At 42.4% G+C, this 25,639-nt stretch overlaps 1 long non-coding RNA gene across 1 annotated transcript in view; it reads left to right on the plus strand.

The window, feature by feature from the left end:
* The window catches only part of LOC138926876 (uncharacterized), a 35,967-nt gene extending 12,699 nt beyond the window's left edge, over window positions 1-23,268 (plus strand). Inside the window, exons 2-4 of the long non-coding RNA XR_011443568.1 lie at window positions 21,882-22,219; window positions 22,277-22,698; window positions 22,804-23,268. This is a non-coding gene — a long non-coding RNA (uncharacterized lncRNA). The remainder of the gene's footprint in view (window positions 1-21,881; window positions 22,220-22,276; window positions 22,699-22,803) is intronic.
* Window positions 23,269-25,639: the final 2,371 nt, after the last annotated feature.

Genomic DNA, 25,639 nt, shown 5'->3' on the forward strand with positions numbered 1-25,639 from the left:
GAACTTTTAAAGAAACCGAAAAAATGGCGTCAAAGTCCGAAAAACAGGACAAAAATTCAAAAATGTCAGTTTCTTGTGTAAAAATGTTATCCTTTTTGTTTTAATTAATTCAAGATCTATGTTTGTTTTCAAAAGCTACAACATTTAACTTTTGAAAAGCGTCGAAAATTTTTCAAATCGCTTTAAAATAACGCGTTTAGCAATTTTAAAGAGCAAAAAAGTCGCGAAAAACTGTTTTTTTCAAATAAATTAAGATTTTGAGGGTGTTAAAAATATTTCAAACACGGTTTTGTGTTATATTCGAACTAATAAACAATTCCTACTAGGTCTCTATAAAAGTTCCAATTTTTTTTTTTGTCGCACTGTGCTATCGACCCTATCGAGAGCCGTATTGACGGCTAGCGCTTTGTTGTCGTCTTCTATGCCGGCATACTCAAAATGGTACCATCTTCCGAAAAATCTCACATTGCACCTAATTTTCTGAAGCTGTATCGTGTTTTTTTCGCGAATTCTGCACACTTTTATATTCATGCTTCTCGTCGTCCGCTCTGCGTGACGCGACGTCTTTACCTCTGCCCTGATCCGCAAAAGACTTTACCTCCCTTTACGTCGGCAAGAGTTCTTATTGTTTAATGAGATTAGCTTATCTCACACTTTAAAAAATAACAAAAAGTGGTGGCTGCCAAATATTTCAAAAAAGGCGAAAAAACGAGAACGAAAAAATTGTCTTGCCTTTTCAACGTTATAATTTCGATTATATTTTTCTCTAATCTTAAGCCTAACTTATCTGTTTGCGGCGAAGCGGGGCGAATTCACACAAGGGCGAATATATCGCTCCGCCCTAAGCTAGCTTAGAGTAAATTTGGAGACTAACAACTACAAAATATAATTCAACTATAAACTATAATATAAATTTTTGACAACTTCAATATAATAACAAATCAATTAACACCGGCCCCGTTTTAGGCCTCCATCAGGTTCAACCAACTGGCAGCCGCGCCAGCTTGTGGACCCGGGAGTAAGCGCCCCGCCGTCGCTTGGGTCCTAACTCAGAGCTCCCCGGGGTCGTGAGTTCAGGACGGTCTCGACTCCAACGAGGACGGTCTGCAGCTCCTCCGCAGTCAGTCTGGCGTTCCCTACCGCTCGTAGGAGTAGGGGTTTTGCAGACTTCACACCTGCCTCCCATAGTCCGCCCATGTGCGGAGCCCGCGGCGGTATGAACGCAAATACGCATCCGTTTTTTGATGCGTATTGCGTGACCGCGTCGACCTCGTCCTCGATTCTCCGACGAAGGTCTGCGAAGTGGCGACTCGCTCCGACGAAGTTCGTCGCGCTGTCGCAGTGCACGATCTGCGGACATCCTCGGCGCCCAACGAACCTTTGAAAAGCCAACAAAAAGGAATCAGTTGAAAGGTTGGAAACTACTTCTAAATGAACTGCCTTGGACGCAAAACAAACAAATAAGGCAATGTAGGACATATAGGGTGGCCTACCACTAATTTTCAATGTCGTATCAATAGGGCCACAAAAATCAACACCACATATGGAGAATGGGCGGAGAGCACGAATTCTATCTAAGGGTAAATCACCCATGATTTGAGTCATCAGACGAGGCTTGCATTTACAGCAGCGTATGCATGACCGTACTGTCTGACTGCAGACTTCCTGCGCATTTACGATCCATACGCGCTGTCGCAAAAGACTCACAAGTGCTCGTGGACCCACATGAAAATTCGACTCGTGCAAGTATTGGACGTAGCTCTGAACAAATTGAGAGCGTTTTGTCAACAATACTGGAAACTTGGCATCGTACGCTATAGGAGCATTAGCTAGTCGCCCCCCAACCCGCAACAACGAAAAGGTAAGCCCAGCATCTGATGATCCGTATAGAAAGGGATTTAGCTTTTGTAGACTAGGGCTAACACTTCAATTTTTCCGGATCTTTTCTATTTCATCTTGACAGTCGTGCTCTTGGACTATTTCGACTATGTTCTTAAAGGCTTCATTATATTCGACAGGTGAGGGAACAATATCAGACTTCACTACTAATTTCTTCGATTTCCTTATAAAGCGGAACATATAAACGAACATTCGCAGCAGTTTTAAGTGAGAGGTATAACCTTCTATCACTTCCAATAAATCTACGTATCTAAGTAGATACGATTGCGGTTAATTCGACCGCATTGTTTTTCGCTTCCATCTGTAGAAGTTCTGGTGACAGATCAAACCGGGGGCTCGTCGGCCACTTATTTTCCGGTTCCTTTAAAAACGATGGACCTGTAAACCAGATCGTTTCTACAGTCTCCTTTACGTCTCCACCTCTGGACACTATATCTGCCGGGTTCTGTTTAGTTGGTACATGCCACCACGTGTTATCATCTGACCACTCTTGACCGGCGCTACTTTGGACTTTGAAACTTTAATACCTTCTGCAGATTTGCAACGAATATAGACGCAGGCTCCATAGGCTCTCATCGATGCGTCGGAAAAGGCATGAATTTGAATCGGTGACATCGGCTCGGTAATCACGAATCTCAGAATTGAGATGTCTTCTAATTGCGACAAGGCAAATTGCATTTTGTTCCACGCTGTTTGTAAGTGCAGTGGAATTGACTCATCCCAATCTAGCTTATTTAGCCAAAGTTCATACAATAGGATCTTTCCTTTTATGAGTATCGGGCTTAATAGGCCAAGGGGGTCAAACAACTTCGATGTCACCGAAAGGATGTTCCGCTGTCGCTCTTTGACCCATGACTTAAGCATCAATTTCAGATTTAAATACATCTTCTTTAGGAACCCAAGCGATTTCTAATGCTTTAGTCAGTTCTGAGTCGGAAAGTGTTATTGGCTTAACCGTGCTCTCGGATGCAGTAACTTCAGGCGAGTTTGAAAACCACTTGCTCAATTCAAACCCAGCGTTTTGAAGAACCTGAGTTACTTCAGACTTAATTGTCTTTAGCTCCTCAATGCAACCAGCACCCGTTAACATGTCGTCGACGTAAAAGTCGGACCCAATAACTTCGGCAGCTCGAGGGAATGTATTTTTCACAGATTCACTCAACCTCTTCAAACACCTTATGGTCAGGAATGGGGCTGGCGCAGTGCCATATGTAACGGTGTTGAGTTTGCACAGTTTCAGACTCTGATGGGTCTTTCCTCCACACTATTAACTATTATCGCCTATGTGCTTTATTTACCATTACTTGGCGATACATATTTTTTATGTCGGCTATCAGAGCGAATCTGTTCAGCCGGAACCTAAGAAGAATTAAATACAACTCTTCCTGGATGGTAGGACCAACCATCAACAGATCGTTAAGACACTTATGTGTTGATGTCTTACAAGACGTATCAAACACGACTCGTAATTTGGTCGATGTGCTTTGAGGCCGTAAGACACACTGATGGGGTATGAAGTAGTGTGGAGTAGCAAGAACATCATTGCTTGTAGGGGACATATGACCTAAGGATTCGTATTCTTCCATAAATTCCACATACATTCTCTTTAAATTCGGATCTCGAGATAATCTTCTCTCGAGCGACAAGAAACGGCGTTTGGCTACCTCCAACGAGTTTCCCAAAACGCTTGGATCCGATTTAAATGGAAGCGTGACTTCAAATCGACCTGAAGGCAGTACAACTGTATTTTTCTGATAATGTTCCTCACATAACTCTTGTTCAGGTGACAAAAGCTTTTTGGAAGTTGGTACTTTTTCCAACGACCAGAAATTTTTCAAATTGCCATCTATCGACTCGAGTAATTCTTCTTGGCAATTCCGGATAGAGACAGGCTGTTGAGGAGTTGAGGTATTTGCCTTATATTTTCCCGATACTATCCATCCAAGGAGAGTTTTTTGGAGGATGGGATGGTTTGGCCCTTGTTTTATTTGGCCAACGGACAACAGTTCGAAAAATGACTCAGCTCCAATTAACATGTCTATCCGCTGAGGTTTGTAGAAATATGGGTCTGCTAACGGCAAGTTCTTTGGTAGGTACCAATCTTTCACGTTCTCAGGGTGATAACCCGAGATAGTTCTCAAAATCCAAAAGTCGAACGGAAACTCACTACCTTTAATTGTTTTCACCACAGTGTGTATCTTTTTCTTAACCTGGGAATTAGCTTGACCAATTCCAAGCAAGTTGATACACGATTCCTATCTACGGATCTGTTGAGCGTTGAGCAAGTTCTTCAGTAATGAAGTTCATTTGTGACCCAGAGTCAAGTAGTGCTCGGGCCAATATGTGCTCGCCATTTTTAGTTCTAACGCTTACGATCGACGTCGCTAACAAAACCCTTTCTAGAGATGACGCATGCAAAGCATGTGACGTAGAAGGGCCATCAAGATGTAGCGCTGGAGGAGGATGTTCATTTGGTGGTGGTAACGCCAAGTTATTTTCGGTCACAGTAAATCAGTGCAGAAGTTTGTAGTGCGATCTTGCACAAATTTGACACCTTGTCGATTTACACTTCGCAACCTTTTACACTTTTCGCAGACAATTTAAACATAATGAGGCTGACTTGACAAACTCAAACCGTTGCATTACAGCAAGGCGAGCGAACGGACTACACTATGACTATGGCAAGACTATGGTCTTGTGCGTTGCAATAACTGCAAGCTTGTTTATTGGAAGCGGAGCAAGCCAACGAACTCCTATTGTGCTGCTTCCCGCACCCAATTTTCTCCTGTTTTGGCTTGCCAGTCTCTTCAGCGGACAGGTGCTGGTACCTACGATTTAATATTTTTTCGAAATCGGACCACAGCGGCAATTCCTCATAATCCAGTGACTCTTCCCATTTTTCTCTGGTCACTGGATCTACTCTACTCAAAACTAAGTGAATGATCATTGAGTTTGCAATTTTAGTTTCATCTCCTATTGATAATAGCACTAACCATACAGCATATAGACAACCCATTTCATACAACGAAAATGGACGCGAAAATTTCTTGCGACAGGCCCCAGCAGGCCCCAGAGCGGATTTCTTACGCTCTCTTACGCTCATCGTTCGTTCATCTTACGCTCATTCTCTCATTAAATTTTTTCTGTTTCTCAGTCTCTAAACGGAGCGCGATGAAGAAGGTTGGCCTGCGCTTCGATCAACCGAATGTATGTATGCGTGTCACACATTCACTTACATGGGTGTATGTGTGCGTGCGATTTCGTTTCGAAGCCAGCGCACAAAATTTTGATTTTTCTTACTTTTCAGGCTTGCTACCCTAACCAAATTCGGGTATTCGTTATTTGATGAAATGACGAAAGAAATTATATTATTTTTTATATTATATTTTTTATTATTTCAGCATACATTTTTAATTTATTTAGGAATAAGATTAAGTGTTAGTAGTTAAATGTTTTCTGTATATATATTTTTACGAATCATTAAAAATCAATATACTGAGAAAGTGTCAGAGTATATTTCAGTCGGAGTCACTTAAAACGCCGATTGCTTTTAAGTTTTTGTTGTTCTGCAAGAGGCTTGTGCATGCCTACTCTAACGATGGAATGATTTTTAGGGGAGGGTGAAGACACGAAAACAGCTGATGGACTTGTTTACCTTTTTTGTTTACAATTTTTCAGGCACTTGTTATTATTTTGGGTTATTGTGAGATTTTATTAAATTATTGTCGTTAATTTAATAATTTCCCTATATATTTTGGAACTTTAAAAAGTCGCCGCTCGAATTTGTTACAGATATATATACATATATATAAATATATAAATATATAAATATTTACGTACTTATATATGTATATATATATATATATGTATTTATGTCGGTATCCAGGGAACACCACGAGGAGGCCATTGCGATTGCGATGGAGTCTTCAATGAAGACTTTCGAGCGGCGACTTTTTAAAGTTCCAAAATATATAGGGAAATTATTAAATTAACGACAATAATTTAATAAAATCTCACAATAACCCAAAATAATAACAAGTGCCTGAAAAATTGTAAACAAAAAAGGTAAACAAGTCCATCAGCTGTTTTCGTGTCTTCACCCTCCCCTAAAAATCATTCCATCGTTAGAGTAGGCATGCACAAGCCTCTTGCAGAACAACAAAAACTTAAAAGCAATCGGCGTTTTAAGTGACTCCGACTGAAATATACTCTGACACTTTCTCAGTATATTGATTTTTAATGATTCGTAAAAATATATATACAGAAAACATTTAACTACTAACACTTAATCTTATTCCTAAATAAATTAAAAATGTATGCTGAAATAATAAAAAATATAATATAAAAAATAATATAATTTCTTTCGTCATTTCATCAAATAACGAATACCCGAATTTGGTTAGGGTAGCAAGCCTGAAAAGTAAGAAAAATCAAAATTTTGTGCGCTGGCTTCGAAACGAAATCGCACGCACACATACACCCATGTAAGTGAATGTGTGACACGCATACATACATTCGGTTGATCGAAGCGCAGGCCAACCTTCTTCATCGCGCTCCGTTTAGAGACTGAGAAACAGAAAAAATTTAATGAGAGAATGAGCGTAAGATGAACGAACGATGAGCGTAAGAGAGCGTAAGAAATCCGCTCTGGGGCCTGCTGGGGCCTGTCGCAAGAAATTTTCGCGTCCATTTTCGTTGTATGAAATGGGTTGTCTATATGCTGTATGGTTAGTGATAATAGTGACCCATAGATCGATGGCACTGAGTCGATGAGACCTCTCAACGACGACGCAGACGGCTGGGAAACTTTCGGAAGGCTGAATAATTTGCTTATTTGGTTCGCAAAGATGAGACATTCGTTATCGTAAACTCTTTTTAGACTAGCAATGGCTTTGTCATAATTACTCTCGGTGACTTGGAATGCCTTGATAGTTCCTAAGGCTTCACCAGAGAGGCAAGAAATTAAATGGTTAAATTTCTCTATCACAGGAATGTTCATGTCCTTGTCTACTAATGTCTCAAAGAGACTCATGAAATTTTTAAACTCCGAATAGTTTTCATTGAATTTTGGCAATGCCAAACTGGGAAGTCGAGCTCGAGTTGGGGCTGCAGAAATTGCAGTTGCTGGTGGGGACTCTTCAGCTAACGTAAAGGCATTTAATAATGACATCACCCTTGCCTTAGTTGTTATCTTTAATTCTTCCAACTCGGCTCCAAGTTCATCTTCCTCATCTAATTGCTCGATCTGGTCTTGCAACTCATTTGCCTTAAATGTTGTCTCATTTAAAACCTGAAGCCATCACTCTAGCTCGGTTTTCACTAAAGGAACTGACCCAGCTTCCAAACGTTCCTCTAACCGGCGAATGCTTTTTACCCTGACATTTAATCTTCTTCATAATTCTTCTTCTAATTTATTTTTTTTTTAATAAACAGACAACGAAAAAAAATTTAAAATTTTTTGTTTTTTTAATTTTAAATAAAAATTTTTTAATTTATTTGTTAATTAGTAAAAATAATATATTTTGACTATATTAAAAATTTTTTATTTTAATTTTTAATTAATAAATTAAATTCAAAAACGAAACCAACGAAAAAAGATATTTAATTTAATATCTGGCGAAAACGAAAAATAATTATTAATATATAATTAATATAAATTATTGTGGCTATATGTGGCATCACATATATTGTGATGTGGATATGTATTTATGTTTTTTGTCAATTTTAGCCACAGTTTGTTAATAATTTTAACTAAACTATTCAAAATTTTAGCTCTATCTACAAATACCTGCGGTTCTGCCTTGGGATCTTTTAATCCCGCTGCCACTTTCCTTGCGCAGTCAATACAGGTGCACGGCATGGAGGTAGATGGTTTCCTGTTGGCGATGATCCTGCGGTGATAATCCTGGATTTCTTCTTGAGGCGGTTTCACGACGCGGTAAATTTTGTTTTTTATTTTGCACTTCACGGACGCGTCGCGAGCAGCTCTTTGACTTTTAGTTTGTGTATAATAACACAGTGTCACTGTCACTTTTATGTTTGTTTATTTTTTAAATATTTCTCACTATAGTCCACCCGGGGGCGCCAAAATGTTTAACGAGATTGATTTATCTCACACTTTTAAAAATAACAAAAAAGGGGTGGCTGCTGAATATTTAAAAAATACGAAAAAAACGATAACGAAAAAAAAAGGTCGTGCCTCATCAACGTTATAATTTCGAATGTATTTTTCTCTAGTCTTAAGCCTAACTTATCTATTGCGGCGAAGCGGGCCGAATTCGCACCAGAGCGAATATGAGCTTTCGCTCCCGTTCCGCCCTAAGCTATCTTAGAGTATATTTAGAAACTAACAACTACAAAATACAATTAAACTATAAACTATAATTCAAATTTTCGACAACTTCAATATAATAACAAATCAATTAACACCGGCCCCGTTTTAGGCCTCCATCAGGTTCAACCAACTGGCAGCCGCGCCAGCTTGTGGACCCGGGAGTAAGCGCCCCGCCGTCGCTTGGGTCCTAACTCAGAGCTCCCCGGGGTCGTGAGTTCAGGACGGTCTCGACTCCAACGAGGACGGTCTGCAGCTCCTCCGCAGTCAGTCTGGCGTTCCCTACCGCTCGTAGGAGTAGGGGTTTTGCAGACTTCACACCTGCCTCCCATAGTCCGCCCATGTGCGGAGCCCGCGGCGGTATGAACGCAAATACGCATCCGTTTTTTGATGCGTATTGCGTGACCGCGTCGACCTCGTCCTCGATTCTCCGACGAAGGTCTGCGAAGTGGCGACTCGCTCCGACGAAGTTCGTCGCGCTGTCGCAGTGCACGATCTGCGGACATCCTCGGCGCCCAACGAACCTTTGAAAAGCCAACAAAAAGGAATCAGTTGAAAGGTCGGAAACTACTTCTAAATGAACTGCCTTGGACGCAAAACAAACAAATAAGGCAATGTAGGACATATAGGGTGGCCTACCACTAATTTTCAATGTCGTATCAAAAGGGCCACAAAAATCAACACCACATATGGAGAATGGGCGGAGAGCACGAATTCTATCTAAGGGTAAATCACCCATGATTTGAGTCATCAGACGAGGCTTGCATTTACAGCAGCGTATGCATGACCGTACTGTCTGACTGCAGACTTCCTGCGCATTTACGATCCATACGCGCTGTCGCAAAAGACTCACAAGTGCTTGTGGACCCACATGAAAATTCGACTCGTGCAAGTATCGGACGAAGCTCTGAACAAATTGAGAGCGTTTTGTCAACAATACTGGAAACTTGGCATCGTACGCTATAGGAGCATTAGCTAGTCGCCCCCCAACCCGCAACAACGAAAAGGTAAGCCCAGCCTCTGATGATTCGTATAGAAAGGGATTTAGCTTTTGTAGACTAGGGCTAACACTTCAATTTTTCCGGATCTTTTCTATTTCATCTTGATAGTCGTGCTCTTGGACTATTTCGACTATGTTCTTAAAGGCTTCATTATATTCGACAGGTGAGGGAACAATATCAGACTTCACTACTAATTTCTTCGATTTCCTTATAAAGCGGAACATATAAACGAACATTCGCAGCAGTTTTAGGTGAGAGGTATAACTTTCTATCACTTCCAATAAATCTACGTATCTAAGTAGATACGATTGCGGTTAATTCGACCGCATTGTTTTTCGCTTCCATCTGTAGAAGTTCTGGTGACAGATCAAACCGGGGGCTCGTCGGCCACTTATTTTCCGGTTCCTTTAAAAACGATGGACCTGTAAACCAGATCGTTTCTACAGTCTCCTTTACGTCTCCACCTCTGGACACTATATCTGCCGGGTTCTGTTTAGTTGGTACATACCACCACGTGTTATCATCTGACCACTTGAGCGGCGCTACTTTGGACTTTGAAACTTTAATACCTTCTGCAGATTTGCAACGAAGACGCAGGCTCCATAGGCTCTCATCGATGCGTCGGAAAAGGCATGAATTTGAATCGGTGACATCGGCTCGGTAAACACGAATCTCGGAATTGAGATGTCCTCTAATTGCGACAAGGCAAATTGCATTTTGTTCCACGCTGTTTCTAAATGCAGTGGAATTGACTCATCCCAATCTAGCTTATTTAGCCAAAGTTCATACAATAGGATCTTTCCTTTTATAAGTATCGGGCTTAATAGGCCAAGGGGGTCAAACAACTTCGATGTCACCGAAAGAATGTTCCGCTGTCGCTCTTAGACCCATGACTTAAGCATCAATTTCAGATTTAAATACATCTTCTTTAGGAACCCAAGCGATTTCTAATGCTTTAGTCAGTTCTGAGTCGGAAAGTGTTATTGGCTTAACCGTGCTCTCGGATGCAGTAACTTCAGGCGAGTTTGAAAACCACTTGCTCAATTCAAACCCAGCGTTTTGAAGAACCTGAGTTACTTCAGACTTAATTGTCTTTAGCTCTTCAATGCAACCAGCACCCGTTAACATGTCGTCGACGTAAAAGTCGGACCCAATAACTTCGGCAGCTCGAGGGAATGTATTTTTCACAGATTCACTCAACCTCTTCAAACACCTTATGGCCAGGAATGGGGCTGGCGCAGTGCCATATGTAACGGTGTTGAGTTTGCACAGTTTCAGACTCTGATGGGTCTTTCCCCCACACTATTAACTATTATCGCCTATCGGCTTTATTTACCATTACTTGGCGATACATATTTTTTATGTCGGCTATCAGAGCGAATCTGTTCAGCCGGAACCTAAGAAGAATTAAATACAACTCTTCCTGGATGGTAGGACCAACCATCAACAGATCGTTAAGACACTTATGTGTTGATGTCTTACAAGACGTATCAAACACGACTCGTAATTTGGTCGATGTGCTTTGAGGCCGTAAGACACACTGATGGGGTATGAAGTAGTGTGGAGTAGCAAGAACATCATTGCTTGTAGGGGACATATGACCTAAGGATTCGTATTCTTCCATAAATTCCACATACATTCTCTTTAAATTCGGATCTCGAGATAATCTTCTCTCGAGCGACAAGAAACGGCGTTTGGCTACCTCCAACGAGTTTCCCAAAACGCTTGGATCCGATTTAAATGGAAGCGTGACTTCAAATCGACCTGAAGGCAGTACAACTGTATTTTTCTGATAATGTTCCTCACATAACTCTTGTTCAGGTGACAAAAGCTTTTTGGAAGTTGGTACTTTTTCCAACGACCAGAAATTTTTCAAATTGCCATCTATCGACTCGAGTAATTCTTCTTGGCAATTCCGGCTAGAGACAGGCTGTTGAGGAGTTGAGGTATTTGCCTTATATTTTCCCGATACTATCCATCCAAGGAGAGTTTTTTGGAGGATGGGATGGTTTGGCCCTTGTTTTATTTGGCCAACGGACAACAGTTCGAAAAATGACTCAGCTCCAATTAACATGTCTATCCGCTGAGGTTTGTAGAAATATGGGTCTGCTAACGGCAAGTTCTTTGGTAGGTACCAATCTTTCACGTTCTCAGGGTGATAACCCGAGATAGTTCTCAAAATCCAAAAGTCGAACGGAAACTCACTACCATTAATTGTTTTCACCACAGTGTGTAGCTTTTTCTTAACCTGGGAATTAGCTTGACCAATTCCAAGCAAGTTGATACACGATTCCTCCCTACGGATCTGTAAGCGTTGAGCAAGATCTTCAGTAATGAAGTTCATTTGTGACCCAGAGTCAAGTAATGCTCGGGCCAATATGTGCTCGCCATTTTTAGTTCTAACGCTTACGATCGACGTCGCTAACAAAACCCTTTCTAGGGATGACGCATGCAAAGCATGTGACGTAGAAGGGCCATCAAGATGTAGCGCTGGAGGAGGATGTTCATTTGGTGGTGGTAACGCCAAGTTATTTTCGGTCACAGTAAATCAGTGCAGAAGTTTGTAGTGCGATCTTGCACAAATTTGACACCTTGTCGATTTACACTTCGCAACCTTTTACACTTTTCGCAGACAATTTAAACATAATGAGGCTGACTTGACAAACTCAAACCGTTGCATTACAGCAAGGCGAGCGAACGGACTACACTGGGCAAGACTATGGTCTTGTGCGTTGCAATAACTGCAAGCTTGTTTATTGGAAGCGGAGCAAGCCAACGAACTCCTATTGTGCTGCTTCCCGCACCCAATTTTCTACTGTTTTGGCTTGCCAGTCTCTTCAGCGGACAGGTGCTGGTACCTACGATTTAATATTTTTTCGAAATCGGACCACAGCGGCAATTCCTCATAATCCAGTGACTCTTCCCATTTTTCTCTGGTCACTGGATCTACTCTACTCAAAACTAAGTGAATGATCATTGAGTTTGCAATTTTAGTTTCATCTCCTACTTATAATAGTGACCCATAGATCGATGACACTGAGTCGATGAGACCTCTCAACGACGACGCAGACGGCTGGGAAACTTTCGGAAGGCTGAATAATTTGCTTATTTGGTTCGCAAAGATGAGACATTCGTTATCGTAAACTCTTTTTAGACTAGCAATGGCTTTGTCATAATTACTCTCGGTGATTTGGAATGCCTTGATAGTTCCTAAGGCTTCACCAGAGAGGCAAGAAATTAAATGGTTAAATTTCTCGATCACAGGAATGTTCATGTCCTTGTCTACTAATGTCTCACAGAGACTCATGAAATTTTTAAACTCCGAGTAGTTTTCACTGAATTTTGGCAATGCCAAACTGGGAAGTCGAGCTCGAGTTGGGGCTGCAGAAATTGCAGTTGCTGGTGGGGACTCTTCAGCTAACGTAAAGGCATTTAATAATGACATCACCCTTGCCTTAGTTGTTATCTTTAATTCTTCCAACTCGGCTCCAAGTTCATCTTCCTCATCTAATTGCTCGATCTGGTCTTGCAACTCATTTGCCTTAAATGTTGTCTCATTTAAAACCTGAAGCCATCACTCTAGCTCGGTCTTCACTAAAGGAACTGACCCAGCTTCCAAACGTTCCTCTAACCGGCGAATGCTTTTTACCCTGACATTTAATCTTCTTCATAATTCTTCTTCTAATTTATTTATTTTTTAATAAACAGACAACGAAAAAAAATTTAAAATTTTTTGTTTTTTAATTTTAAATAAAAATTTTTTAATTTATTTGTTAATTAGTAAAAATAATATATTTTGACTATATTAAAAATTTTTTATTTTAATTTTTAATTAATAAATTAAATTCAAAAACGAAACCAACGAAAAAAGATATTTAATTTAATATCTGGCGAAAACGAAAAATAATTATTAATATATAATTAATATAAATTATTGTGGCTATATGTGGCATCACATATATTGTGATGTGGATATGTATTTATGTTTTTTGTCAATTTTAGCCACAGGCAGTTTGTTAATAATTTTAACTAAACTATTCAAAATTTTAGCTCTACCTACAAATACCTGCGGTTCTGCCTTGGGATCTTTTAATCCCGCTGCCACTTTCCTTGCGCAGTCAATACAGGTGCACGGCATGGAGGTAGATGGTTTCCTGTTGGCGATGATCCTGCGGTGATAATCCTGGATTTCTTCTTGAGGCGGTTTCACGACGCGGTAAATTTTGTTTTTTATTTTGCACTTCACGGACGCGTCGCGAGCAGCTCTTTGACTTTTAGTTTGTGTATAATAACACAGTGTCACTGTCACTTTTATGTTTGTTTATTTTTTAAATATTTCTCACTATAGTCCACCCGGGGGCGCCAAAATGTTTAACGAGATTGATTTATCTCACACTTTTGAAAATAACAAAAAAGGGGTGGCTGCTGAATATTTAAAAAAGACGAAAAAAACGATAACGAAAAAAAATGGTCGTGCCTCATCAACGTTATAATTTCGAATGTATTTTTCTCTAGTCTTAAGCCTAACTTATCTATTGCGGCGAAGCGGGCCCAATTCGCACCAGAGCGAATATGAGCTTTCGCTCCCGTTCCGCCCTAAGCTATCTTAGAGTATATTTAGAAACTTACAACTACAAAATACAATTCAACTATAAACTATAACTCAAATTTTCGACAACTTCAATATAATAGCACAGCAATAGCATAGCACATTAACATGGGCTTTCAAATCAAAATGCATATCGTGCACTTCGTGTTATTTTTGGTCAATTTGATCGTCCAAATGTACGTACTATCGCAAAAATCGTGGAAAAATTTGAGCGAACCGAATCTGTAGATGATGTGAGAACACGTGCATGCTCGTACAGCTCGGTTAATGGGCTGGCGACATCATTGGGCCGTAGTTTTTCAAAATGAGGCCGGTCAGGCAGTGACTGTGAATGGTGTTTGCTATCGTGAGATGATAACGAACTTTTTATGGCCCGGATGTGGACGATATGAGCATGACGGTGCCACTTGCCACACAGCTAACGAAAAAATGGCTGTTTTGCGCAACAAATTCAATGGCCGTGTTATCTCACGTAATGGCGATGTCAATTGGCCACCAAGATCATGTGATTTGACACCGTTGGACTTCTTTCTTTGGGGTTATTTAAAAGAAAAGGTGTACATCGGTAAGCCAGTAACAATTCAAGAGCTAAAGGATGAGATAATTTGGCACATTAACGGCATAGAACCTCCATTATGCCTCAGGGACATCGAAAATTTGGACCATCGGATGGAGGTGTGCCGCCGTGGTCGCTGCGCCCATTTGGCCGATATTTTGTTCCATATATAATTGAATAATACCAATATATCATAATAAAAAAAATTACAATAATTTCCTAAATAGTTTGTGTTTTATTCAAAATCAACATCGGCCCTTGAAATTTAACCACCCTTTACTATTAAATTTTTATACCCTTGCAGAGGGTGTTACAATTTTGCCCAAAAGTGTGCAACGCAGTGAAGGAGACATCTCCGACTCTATAAAGTATATATATTTTTGATCAGGATCACCTCCTGAGTTGATATGAGCATGTCCGTCTGTCTGTCTGTCGGTCTGTCCATCTGTCTGTTTCTACGCAAACTAGTCTTTCAATTTCAAAGCTATCAACTTGAAACTTTGCACACACCCTTCGTTCCTTTGCACGCAGTATATAACCAAATATTTTTTTTAAATTTTGTTATTGTAATAAATTGGTTATTTTTTGGTCATTGAGAGTTTTCAATGCCGGGAAATGAAAGACGAATTTAATTATAGTACGTTATATTTTATTTATGCTGCAGGCAGATAAAACTGGGATCAACCATTGTGATCATCCAGTTTATGGTGCTAAGCAGTGACTAATAATATGGACAGAGAGTGCGGCTCGACTAGACATACGCGAAGCTAAAGCTCTCGATAGTGGAGAGGGCGGCCCGACATAGTGATTGCGAAGCTAAAGCTCTCTTAAAATAGGCCCGTTAAAGTCGAGCGGCCGAGAAAGAGTCGGCTTGCGACCAACTAAGGCGATATATCCATACTTTAGCTTAATAAATAAACTGTAACTAAATTATTACACTAAACATTACATAAACATTATTTAAACATAAACATTAAACGCCGTGCTGCTGCTTGACCCGACAGTTATTTTATGATATTCTTATAATGATTGGCATAGTTCCGATTTTGGCGATATATATCCAGTTATAACTGCAAGGGTATATCAACTTCCGCCAGAAATTAGCTTTCCTTTCTTGTTATTATTGAAATAGGCTTAGGTTAGTTTAGGTTGAGGCGGCGATGAGGGGCCGGTTCTGACCCCCATCCACTTGAGCCGCTGGGGCTCCTTGTGATACCTCACAGGCAAGGATCCTACAAAAGGACCTCTCCCTTCCCACTACTTATGTGCCCAAGGGTTCTCTATCCTTCCTGAAACGGCTCGCGGTCCCATCCAGATTTACGGATGAAGGCTACGAGTCTGTGTGGAGTGACCTCCGCGAGATCTGTAAGGTCTGTAAGTATTGCTGCGCCCAAGAATTTGAGTCGGATGCGCCCCAGCGCAGGGCATTGACACAGGAGGTGTGCGACTGTCTCTTCCTCTTCTTCGTCTCCACAGCTCCTGCAGTAGTCATAATGTGGCACCGCTAGTCTAGCCGCGTGTGCTCCTATTAACCAATGTCCCGTAATGGCCTTGATCGCCAGACTACAGTCCTGCCTATTCAGGGCGATAAGCATCATTGACCTCTTCCTAGATCAGGTTGGCCATATCATGCAGGAGTTCCTGCAGTTTTGGAGGTTTCTCCATTTCCACAGTGATGCGCGGTCAAAGTGATCCCTGCATTTTAGCCTACACGTAGCTAAGGGGATACCTACTGGTTCCTTCTCCGGTAGGAGAGGATTGGTAGTACCTGCTCTGGCTAGTTCGTCGGCGGCGCAATTACCCTCGTGGTCCCTATGCCCGGGCACCCATATGAGGTGTATGTCATGCTGCTCTGCCATCACGTTAAGAGATCTGCGACAGTCATTCACTGTCCTGGAGTTGGATGAAAGACCGTCAAGGGCTTTGAGTGCCGCTTGACTGTCTGAAAAGATACAGATTGTGTCCTGATTTCCAATAAGTGCTGGGGATCTGAGTGCTTCTCCGATAGCTATTACTTCTGCTTGGAAAACACTACAGTGGTCGGGGAGTCTGAAGGACTCATTTAAACACAGCTGTTCGCAATGGAAACCGCCTCCCACATGGCCATTCAATTTTGAACCGTCTGTGTAGATATGGAGGGAACTGGCTGGTCCCGGGATTTGTGTGTCCCATTCCTCCCTTGTTGGAATGTAGACCTTGTATTTTAAGGTGGGATTCTGTAGTCTGTAGACCCCGTTGGCGTGCAATGGTGCAGATCTAACTTGGTATGTCCGTAGTCAGTCCTTTTCCATGCGCCCGTCTCTCGTAGCCTGATTGCCGATAGCGTGGCCATCTTGACTCCCACTATCTCTACCGGTAATAGGTCGAGTATGAAGTCTAGTGCGTCCGTCGGAGTGGTACGTAGGCTGCCCGTGATACAGACCTCCGCCATCCTTTGCGTTTTCCTGAGCTTCTCCCTGATTGTGGAGTTGGTGAGAGCAGGCCACCATACCACCACCCCGTAGAAGAGGATGGGTCTTATGACCCCTGTATAAAGCCATCTTATTATTTTTGGTGACATTCCCCATTTAAGGCCAATGGCTTTTCTGCAAGTATAGAGCGCGATGTAGTCGTACCTTGAACTTGGTACTTGGCGCTATCGCTAATAGATAGTGTTTCTCCTAATAGTTTTGGAAGCCTTAAGTTTGGTATTTTGTACTTCCTGGTGAAGAGAACGAGCTCTGTTTTGGATGGGTTCACACCTAGTCCATTTCTAGCTGCCCACGTTGAGAGGACCCTAAGTTTGTCATGCGGTCACATAGAGTCTGGGGAAATTTTCCTGAGAAGGCAATTGCGACATCATCCGCGTAAGCGATAACTTTGCAACCACCCCCTTCTAGGGATCGCAGTAGGCTATTAACCGCCACGTTCCAGAGTAGGGGTGAGAGTACGCCTCCTTGCGGGGTGCCTCTTCTGACGTATCTATGAATAGATTCTCCTCCTAGTGACGCCTCAACAGTCCTGTTTACCAGGATCTGCTTTATAAGGCGTACGGATTGATCATCTATTCCTAGTCCTGTCAGAGCATTGGTTATCGAGCTTGGTAGGATGTTGTTGAACGCACCTTCTATGTCTAGAAAAGCAATGAGTGCGTATTCCTTATCACTAAGTGCCTTCTCGACAAAAGTAGTGATTTCGTGGAGTGCCGTTTCCGTGGATCGGCCCTTCCTATACGCATGCTGTGATCCCGAGATATCATCTGGAGGCTGATTAGTCTCTCCATTGTCTTGAGAGGGAAGGACGACAGGCTTATCGGTCTGAAGTCCTTAGGGGTGCAGTGTGATGGTTTTCCCGCCTTGGATATAAATACGACTTTCGTCCGCAACCACATTGCGGGTACGATGCCTATCCTGAAAATTGCTGAGAAAGCTATCTTGACCCAAGATCTCAGGTTGGGACCGGCTTTAATTAATTGAGCCGGGACAATGCCATCTGGGCCCGGGGATTTGAAGGGCTTGAAGCTATTTATTGCCCAGCTGAGATATCTATCATTCAATAGGTATTCAAGTGGGTTAGTGGTGGGGGGGCTATTCCCCTGTGTCTGCATTTCCAGGGTTGTGTCTTCTCGAGAGCATCCCGGGAAATGTGTCTCTATGAGAGCCTCTAGGGTTTCTTTGCTGGACGATGTCCAGTTGCCCTCTGAGGTTTTAATGTATCCTACATTTGGTGCAGTAGTTGCAAGGACCTTCCTGAGTCGAGAGGCCTCTGATGTTTCCTGAATGTTCGTGCAGAACTCGGCCCAGGCATTCCTTTTTGCCTTGGGAAGTTCTTTGTTATATCGCCTAAGGTCCGCTTTATACGACTCCCAGGCTGTCTCCGAGTTTGTTTTGCTGGCAAAATTGAAGGCCTTGCGGGCCTTAGTTTTAAAGAGCGCAAGTGTTTGCGACCACCATGGTGGTTTCTTTGACTTGCTTTTGCCCGATCTGATTTTGGGACAAGCTTTATTGAATGCCCTGGCGCACGCTGCCGTGAGCGTGTCCACCATGGTATCCAGGGCTACCCTACTATCAACATTCCCTGTTGGAGGATTTCCCAAGGAACTATCTAGCTTCTTTCTATATAACTCCCAGTTCGCTTTTCTCGGGTTGCGTACCGTTAGTCGATTAAAGTTCTCGAAGTTGACCACTAATTCTATGTATCGGTGGTCTGAGAATGAGTGTTTCTCTAGGACTCCCCATTTAACAATCCTGTCTGCTAGGGATTCAGAGTAAAGAGTGACGTCAAGTACTTCTCTTCTGTTCTTGACTATGAAAGTGGGTTCTGTACCCCTGTTTCCCACCAAAAGATTGGAGCCTAGGATAAAATCGAAAATTGACTCACCCCTCTCGTTTGTGTCAGTGCTGCCCCACTGATGATGATGGGCGTTAGCATCGCAACCTATGATCAGGTCGATCTTGTGCTTCCTGCTGTCTTCCACCAGCTGTTTGATAAGCGGGTGCGAGGGAAGGGTCTCCTGGTCGTGTCCCATATACGCCGAACATATCCTTAGAGGGCCATTTGGGCTCTCTACGGCTGCGGCTACGTGGTCTTCATTGCTGAAATTGGGTAGCAAAAAGAGGTTAAGGTTCTTTTTTGCGAGGATGCAGGCTCGCCTTTTACCTGTAGTGTTGGCTTTGCAGAGCCTGAACTCCGACGCCCCCAGCCCAAGAATCCTGTCTCCTAGGATCCAGGGTTCCTGGATGAGGGCCACATCTGCTCCACTCTCGGCGAGGTGGAGAAGGAGGGCAGCTGACGCTGCTTTACTGTGGTGGAGGTTTATTTGTAAGATCGTCAGGGACATCCTTACAAACCTCCACCACAGGTATCTCTGCCTCGGAGCCCAGCAGAGAGTCCTCCTCTATTCCGACACCACCAAGCGCCCTTGCCAAGTCGCTTTCCTCCGAGGTGTACCCTTCTAGGATGTCCTCCTCCTCATCCAACATTCCCTCCGGGTGCCCCTCTTCGGTCGGCCACACTGTGAGCCACACTCGCGCCCTCGGTTCGCTGGGGATCTCGTCCCAGTCAACCGCCACCAGCTTAGCTCCAGGGTAGACCTCTCCAAGCGATGCAACCATCCGCTTGTAAGTCTCCACCGATCGCGCGTCCACCGATCTTCTATCCTTGTAGGATCCTCTACGCTGCTTCGAGTGAGACGCTTCCGGACCAGGGTTCGCCTTAGGGGCACCGCCGGTTTGTTTAGAGGTTGACCCTGGGGTCTTCCTCTCCACACCGTTCGGTGGTTCCATAGCTAGCCCCGCTTTGGAGGAGGCTGCCTTTGCAACCTCCACCGCACCGGCGCGTCCCGCCTCCAGATGTTGTCCCTCTGTGGGGGACTTCTCCATCTCAGAAACTCCTTGGCTTTTGAGGGCATTGGAGTTTGACGGGCCATTGACCCCATTTCCGGTCTTTTTTAGGGAGTTCCGCTTTCCACTTTGGTTTTTGTTAGTTAAAGAATTCATGTTTTTGTCCCACGAGTAGGCGGGGAGGGGTTCGTCCATCATGACATAGCCCGCTTGTCACAATAAGCCTGGTTAAAACTGGAGAGTGAAGAGTATAGTCGCACTACCAGCGGTGTACACAGTTACGGCACGCAATTGCTTGCGCGTAGGTCCCCCTGTTGTACCCGTTGGCTGACGGCTTTGAAATAGGCTTACTGTCTATGAAAAATTTAAATTTTCGTCGAAAAATCATCTGGCTGACCCAATATGCAATGCTTGAATTCAAATTCAAATAAATTTTGGGAAGCTCCGTAAGGCACAACTTGAAAGTATCCCTTTTTTACTGAAAACTCTAAACGTTTTTACTCGTCAAACATGTTTTTCGATCTCAGTCTTAGGCTTAAATCTGAAAATATCATCGATACGGTATTTAAAAAAAATGCGACATCCCTAGTGAGGATACATAGCTGTATGAGTCTGTTTATTTATGAGAAGGGATCCTCGAGGAGAGTCCTACTATTGGCTCTTCTCTTTATTTAGAGTTGACCTTACAGGAAGGGCTTCCTCTATCCGCACCTTGCTACCCGTTCTGTAGCTTTAGCTAGGCATTTACGGCGTCATATCACTAACTCTTCGGACCCAACCGAAGATTCGTTTATTTATTGTTGGAATCCTTGTAGCTATTTTAAAAATGAAAGAGGCCCGAAGGAAGCCATTCTACAATACAGTAATTAAGATAGAGTTTAATAACAAAAATTTAAAGAATGGCCCAGCTCAGTATCACAGCCAAATATTTTTTTTACAGTTATTAAAAGTAGGGAACAAATTTTACCAAAAACTTTATTTTAAAAAGCTGCATTAAAAAGAAATGTAAATATATATAATCATTCATTTGCGAGATATATTTAAATATATTACTTGAGTCACTGAATTTTGATCGAGAACAAGAAAAGCTATCTATTTTTTCGAACAAAAAGTCGTTGGCGTGTTCTACATGAAGATATATATTTACAAAGTTTGAAACGTAAATATTAAAAATAAGGTTTTAATTGGCACATTTAATTTATTTACGCTTTTGGACTTCTATATATATACAATTTTCGTGTCACAGTTTTTGTTACCATACTCCTCCGAAGCGGCTAAGCCGATTCTCACAAAATTTTGTGAGCGTATTGAGTAGGTCTGAGAATCCGCCAAAATCTATTTTTCATCCTCTTAAATCCTGTTCGACATACCAAAAATCGCACATAATGTGAGTTACTACCTCATCACACTGACAAACTCACGCTACCATAGCATTTTAACTCAATTTAAACTGGGGCAAAAATCCTTCATCATTTAGTTAATACATTAATTCTATTTATTAGTGTTTTGTATAGTGAGCAATGCCAAAAAATTTGGTGATTTGAGGGGGTGATTTGAGCCGTAATACAAGTAGATCTCGAAATATGCGAAATAGAAGATTGTTGTATGTTCTCATTCATTTTAATTGATAATATAATTTAATATTTATTGTTTCATTTTTTTTCATTTATGTTTTTAGTTGATCTCACTCTTAAACATAGATTAACCTAACACCTAACCAGGGCACCTTGGGACGAATACAGATAATGGATTAATACAAAAAAAAAAATAAATAAAAAAAAAAAAAAAATAAAATAAAAAAACAAATATATAATTTAAATAAATAAATATATTAAACAACAGACAGGGTTTCAGGTACTTTTAAAATTCAAATTTTCAAAAAAAAAAACCTGGGGCCACTCAGGAAGGGTGAACAATTTTCTTCCGTGAAATTTTCGCCTTCGGGTGGCTCCAGTTGGAAAATGAGCTCCAAATCTTATTTATTCGAAATGTACTGAAGAACTACAATTATGATTTAAGAATCGTTATGATCTTGGCTTCGATTTCATTTTTTTTCTCGTACTTACATCAGAGCTCCGTAGAAAATTCTTTAGAAATTTAAATTGAATTTTTCCCACGTTTCCTTCTCCTGTTGCCATTCATTTTCCTTTTTATTTTCTCCTAGATCCCTGCTTTCCTTGCAGTCACAACGGTTGGATCCCGCCGGTTCGTCCTGGCTTCTTCTTTCTCGGGTCCAATCAATTCGCCCAATTGTGCCATCTCTATTACCACCATGCCTTCTCTAGCTATCGTTTGCAGACACTATCGACACCTAACAGCACACTACAGTTTCCTGAGCTTGCGAGGATAACAGGAGTGGAAGAAAAAGTGTCGACTGCTTTGATGCTTAGACCAAACCCTGAGATACCTGTTGATTCAGGAGCTAGCCGGGCTCTCATTGCTTCAAGTCTTTGGCATGAAAGACGCCTATTGGCTGCCCTTGTAGGTTCTCCAGTGCATTAAGTGAGTTGCCAAGAACTTTGAATACCCTACACTTCACACTTCACATATTTTTTGCAGAACTTGGCGTTGATGTTCTTGAGGAGGTTGCTGAGTACGAAACTCCTCTTATACACTTCTTGCCCCAGTTAGTACTTCACTTCCCTGGATTTTAAGTTGTGCCTCTTCATATGCCTGGTGAATTCGTTCCTGTATCCCGGAGCGCTGGAATTTTTGTCTCTCCTACCTTCGAAGCTGCTGAATCTCCGACTCGTTCAACGCCTTAAGCTTTCGGGCCAGCTGGTAATCTCCACCGTTCAAAAACATATGCTGCCCGAACATTGCGAAATACGGGAACACCCCTGTCGAGCAATGTGATGCTGTCCTCAGTGCCGCCTGTACCTCCGGTAATTGCTCATCCCATCGGGCATAATCCTCGCCAATATTCACTCTAACGGCAGCGAGTACCGACTGATTGACGCGCTCGGAAGCATTTGCTTGCGGTGAGTATCTGCCCGTTTTCATGTGTGATATCCCGTAAAGCCGCATCATATCCTCCAATTCTTTAGAGACAAATTGCCCGCCATTGACTGTATGTATAATTTCAGGAACTCCAAATAGCGTGAAAATATGTTTTTTACTTAATCCAGTCACCGCCACCGACGTTGCTTTTGTCATAGCTTTAAGCCAGACAAACTTTGTGATGTGGTCTATCACTATAAACAGCATGGTGTTGCCGCGCCTGGATCGGGGGTATTTTCCGAGGAAATCCAAATACAACTTCTGCAACGGTCTGTCTGTTTCCACTTCTTTTCCCATCGGAGGTCTTGTAGTGTGCGTGGTGTGCTTATTTTCTTTACAGCGATGCAGGAAGTAACCCATTCGTTCAGCTGTACCGCCATGTTCAGCCAATAGTACATTCGCTGAAGCCTCGCTAATGTCTACCGGATTCCTCCATGAAGTGCTATCTCCCCTCCATGCGCTTGCTGCTCTAATGTACTTGTTAGTTCTTCGGGGATCCACAATTTAAAGTCGAACTCCTCGCTGTCCTCCCGGCAAAAACGAGTCTTCTTAAAGAGTAAGCCTTCTTCCACCCGTAAGTCTGGGAATCGATCTCTTTGCTCTTTAACTAGTTTCATTCTTTCCAGGTACTCCTCACTTGCGAATTCCGTCGTCTCCATGTTTAACAGGCTCAGCTCTTCTACATCGTTGGGGCGTGAGAGAGTATCAGCCACCACATTGTCCTTTCCTTTTCGATGCTCAATGTTAAATTGGTAAGGCTGTAGCGCTAGAAACCATCTGGCCAGTCTCCCTTCCAGATTTTTAAAAGACATCAGCCACTTAAGTCTCGCGTGATCCGTCAATATGGTGAACGGCATCATCTCTATGTATGGATGGAACCTTTCAACAGCTTTGACTGCAGCCAGACACTCCTTCTCGGTTACACTGTAATTCAGCTGTGCGCCTCTCAGCTTTGCCGAAAAGAAAGCGATCGGCCGTTCCGCTTTATGGTCGTCCTTCTGGAACAACACCACGCCGATACCTACATGACTGGCATCACACTGAATCCAGAAGTGTTTCCGGAAGACCGGGTGGATTAAAACCGGCGCACAGCTCAGTCTCTTGCATCAGCCTCTGGAACGCTACCTCCGTTTTGGGTGTCTACTGTAGCCCTTTTCCTCTTATCAGGCAATCGGTTAAAGGAGCGCTTATCTCGGAAAAATTTTGTATGAACCTTCTGTACTAATTCTAGGTGCCAAGGAAACTGCGCAACTGTCGGAAGATTTTTGGGGCTTCAATTTCTTTAATGGCTGCGATTTTCCGTGGATCTGTTTTCAGAGCGCCATCTCCTAGAACATACCCTAAATACCGCAAGTATTTAAAGCAGAACTTTGACTTCTGCAACCCGATGGTCAAATTTGCCCCCCGTAAGCATCTTCCCACTTCCGCTAGCAACTCACAATGCTCCTTAAAGTTCTTTTTTTTTTTTTTAATACTTTCTTAAAAATATTTAATCATTTGTGAACTATAATTTAGCTTTTTGATAAGAATTATGTTAAAATGTCTTTACAGTATCTTTTTCTATATTTTCGAGCCTGGAGAATCTTAGCCTGTCTAAGAACAGCTAAACGTTTGTTTAACTGGTTCTGACAATAAACTTACGTACATGCTTAGTTGTTTACTAACATACTGGTATAGATGTCGGCTTAAGCTTTGTATGTAGCCATTAATATAAAGGCACTTGGAGAAAAAGTTTGGTGATTTCAAAAGTTTATGTTTGACCAAAAACAATACCAAATTTAAAAATTCAACTATTTGAAAGCTAAAATTCTAATTAGAAAAGATTAAAAGTTTTGTTTTCAAAGTGCAGAAATCCAGACACGTGCTCGTCTGCTGGCCGAACACTGATGGCTGCGGATGGTCTCCGGCGGGGGGCACCAGCCATGGAATCGTATCGTTTGCCGTTTGGCGTACTGGGTAGTATCGTATAGCTTTGCATATGGGCTGCGTGCGTTTGTGTTGCTCGATATATACAAATAAACATAAGCATCCAGCAGGCGAGCAGAAGCGATTACCAGGCCGAGTCGAGCCAGAAAAGCGTGTGTGTAGTGTGCAATGCTCCGATGTTATTGTTGCTCCCAGTATATTGTGTGTGTGTAGAAGGTGCAGCGGGCTGTGGGGGCTACCCCCCAGCTACCCCATGAAAGCCGTTCGCCATCTATCTACATGCCAAGTGCCGTCTGTATGTAATGAACAGCAATAGCAGGCAGAGGCATTGCGAAAGCCGAAACCAGAAATGGAATGAAATGGTCTTCGAGATCATTAACAGGTCATCCAGGTACACGAACACTATGTCTTTGCGCCGCATTGCATAACCCACAAGGCATCCTCCGGAACTGATACAGCGGCCTACCAGGCATAGTGAAAGCCGTATACGGACGACTCTTTTCATCCAGTTCCACTTGCCAAAACGCATGATTGAGGTCGATGCTGCTGATAAAAATAGTTCCATCAACTCGGCTGAGGATGGAATCTGTATTCTGCAACAGATAGGTATCCTCCACCGTCAATGCATTTAGCTTCCGTGGGTCCAACAGGCTGTGCCTGTTCCTGCCGGCTTTTTGCACCAACGTCGTCCGGTTATTCCACGGACTCTCACTCAGCTCGGTGAGTCCTAATCCTTGATGCTCATATGTCAAGAAGCCTTCTTTTAGCTTATCCAGACGTTCCTGTTGCTCGTTAGTTAGGATGTGAGGCTCTACTGGTTCCCCTTTGCTGTAAAATTCGGTTTCCACGTTCTCGGGCGCGATGTGGAACTTCCTCCAAAAATCTACGCCCAGATAGAGTTTCTGCTTCAAAGAGGGGCAAAGCAGGATCGGGATGTGGTGAGTTTGACCACTAACCATACAGCATATAGACAACCCATTTCATACAACGAAAATG

The sequence above is a fragment of the Drosophila bipectinata genome, chromosome 4, assembly GCF_030179905.1.
Source record: "Drosophila bipectinata strain 14024-0381.07 chromosome 4, DbipHiC1v2, whole genome shotgun sequence".
Classification (NCBI taxonomy): Eukaryota; Metazoa; Arthropoda; class Insecta; order Diptera; family Drosophilidae; genus Drosophila; species Drosophila bipectinata.